This window comes from Capsicum annuum, chromosome 2, assembly GCF_002878395.1.
Source record: "Capsicum annuum cultivar UCD-10X-F1 chromosome 2, UCD10Xv1.1, whole genome shotgun sequence".
Lineage (NCBI taxonomy): Eukaryota > Viridiplantae > Streptophyta > Magnoliopsida > Solanales > Solanaceae > Capsicum > Capsicum annuum.
The window spans coordinates 96,838,487-96,841,562 of record NC_061112.1 but is presented as its reverse complement, the minus strand read 5'-3'; positions in this window follow the sequence as shown (position 1 = coordinate 96,841,562).

Below are 3,076 nucleotides of genomic sequence, written 5' to 3'. Positions count from 1 at the left end.
TATATAAAAGTACAGGGATAGTAAAAATTATATAAAAAGAAAGAAATTTCTGGCTTTAAATTTGGAGTAAAATGTGAATTTTACTTAGGCAAAGTTTAGGACAAGTAAATTAAGAAAAGAATGATTAAAAGCGAGTTAAAAATTATTGGTGAAAATTAGCAATGGCAATGAGAGAGGTGGTTAGTTATTTTAACAAGTGAAAATTAGCAAAGGTAATGAGAGAGCCGAGAGGTGGTTAATTATTTTGACAAGAAAAGAGAAATGAAAATAGTTTTTTTTTTTGAAAAAAAAAATAAGAAAAAAAAGGATAAGTTTTACATAATATTGACATCATTCATGCTCAATTGTAGTCAAGATTTATGTTCAGTTAATTTTTTGATAGCAGATTTATGTTCAGTTAATTAAGAGCATTACTTATAGTTATTGTAGGCATATCGAGGTTGAGGAGGTAACGAGGGTTATTCGCAGGATGCGTTAGGGTAGGGCGACGGGGCCTGACGAGATTGCAGTAGATTTTCGGAAGAGCACTAGCGGGGCAGGTCTGAAGTGGTTGACAAGATTGTTTAACATTATTTTTAGAGCTGCTAAGATGCCTGAAATGTGGAGGTAGAGCACGATGATTCCAATGTATAAGAACAAGGGAGATATTCCGAGTTTTAACAACTATAGAGGTATTAAGTTGTTGAGTTATACTATGAAGGTTTGGGGAAGGGTGGTAGAGTTGAGGATGAGGAGGATCGTGACGATCTCTGAGAATTAGTTTGATTTCATGCCTGGTCGTTCGACTACTGAGGCCATTCACCTTTTGAGGAGCTTAGTGGAGTAGTTTCGAGAGAGAAAGAAGGACTTGCACATGGTGTTTATTGATCTAGAGAATGCTTATAATAAAGTTTCCAGGGAGATTCTGTAGAGGTGCTTGGAGGCTAAAGGGGTGTCCGTGGCGTACACTAGGTCGATTCAGGATATGTATGATGGTGCGAAGACTCGTGTGAGGACGGTAGGGGGAGATTCGGAGCACTTTACAGTTTTGATAGGGTTGCACTAGGGATCGACTCTTAGCCCGTTTCTATTTGCTTTGGTGATGGATGTTTTGATGGAACATATTCAAGAGGAGGTGCCTTGGTGTATATTATTTGCAGATGATGTGGTTTTGATCGATGAGACTTGGGGTGGAGTTAATGATAAGTTGGAAATTTGGAGACAGACGCTTGAAATCTAAAGGTTTTCGATTAAGTAAAACCAAGACGGAGTACTTGGAGTGTAAGTTCAGTGATATGTCGCAAGAGGATGGAGTGGTTGTGAGGCTAGACTCTCAGGCCATCCACAAGAGGGAGAGTTTCAAGTATCTGGGGTCTATAATTTAGGGTAATGGTGAGATTGACGAGGATATCACGCATCATATTGGGGCAGGGTGGTTGAAGTGGAGGCTCGCTTCGGGAGTCCTTTGTGATAAGAAGGTGCCCCTAAAGCTTAAAGGTAAGTTCTACAGAGTGGTAGTTCGGCTAACTATGTTGTATGGAGTGGAGTGTTGGCCAGTTAAGAACTCCCGCATCCAAAGGGTGAAGGTGGCGGAGATGCGAATATTGCGATGGATGTGTGGACATACCAGGAAAGATAAGGTGAGGAATGAAATTATTAGGGAGAAGGTGAGAGTTGCCTCGGTGGAGGATAAGTTACGAGAAGTGAAGCTACGTTGGTTCAGGCATGTGATGAGGAGGGGCCATGATGCTCCAGTACGGAGGTGTGAGACTTTGGCTAGGGATGGTTTTAGGCGGGCTAGAGGTAGACCGAAGAAATATTAGAGGGAGGTGATTAGGCATGATATGGAGCAATTACAACTTACAGAGGACATGACCCTTGATAGGAAGGTATGGAGGACGCGGATTAGGGAAGAGGGTTAGGGGGGCGCGCGGAGGTAGTAATAGGGGAGTGCTCCTTTGGGTCTGGAGTTTCTGGTTCGTAGTGTTGTAGCTGTAGTTTGGGGCTAGTGGTGTTGGCTTTTTTGCATCCCGTACTAGTTTATTATACAATTATTTTTGTGTTTGTTATACTGTTAGTTTGTTTTGTGTACCATACTAGTTTATATGCGCTTACTTTTTATATTTATTATACTGTTATTGATCCTAAGCTGGGGGTCTATCAGAAGCAGCCTCTCTACTTCTCTTGAGGTAGTGGTATGTTCTGCGTACACTCTACCCTCCCCAGACCCCACTAGGTGGGAATACACTGGGTATGTTGTTGTTGTTGTTGTAATTAAGTGCATTACTCCTTATTACTTCCCTTATTCTACTGTTTTTTAGTTTGCCTTTTTATTCTTCAATTAAGGGAGAGAATTAAACATGCTAAATTATGACATATATTAAGGCCTCATTTGTTTGCACTTAATGGAGGTCTGAATCTAAATGGTTCAGAGTTCAGTCCATTAAGTGCATTTTTTTTTAAACTACCTCTTAATGTGTCTGAAATCCTCTGAATCAGTCAGATATAAAAAAGAGTCTGAATACTATTCAGACTCTTTCTAAAACTAATATATTCCCTCAAAACTCTCCCATTTGTTATTTTCCTCTCTATATACGTGTAAAATGAATTAAAATAACTTAATTTATTATCAAATGAATTATAATGCAATGGATTATAATACTAATAATTCATGTATTGAATTATTTATTTTCCTCTCTCATTTGACAATTATTTATTTTCCTCTCACTTTGTTATTAAAAATATTGAACTATTCTAGTAATTCTAACTTACACCTCAAAACTCTCTCACTGTTGTACTAATTCATTTTATGATTACATCTTATCACAATAATTTTTAATCGATATATCTTTTTTTAATAATTTAGATAGTTCAATGATTATATTTAACATAATTTATTTATTTATATTTTTAAATATTTTAATTATCACTCAAATAATGTTTGTTGTTTAAGTTAATACTTTATCTAAATATTTTTTTCATATAAGATAATATTTTATTACTTTTTAAATTTGAATTGCATATTTATTACAAATAAATAAATTATATATATTCAGATGTTAAAAAAACAAACAATCTTAATCACTCAATATTTAGA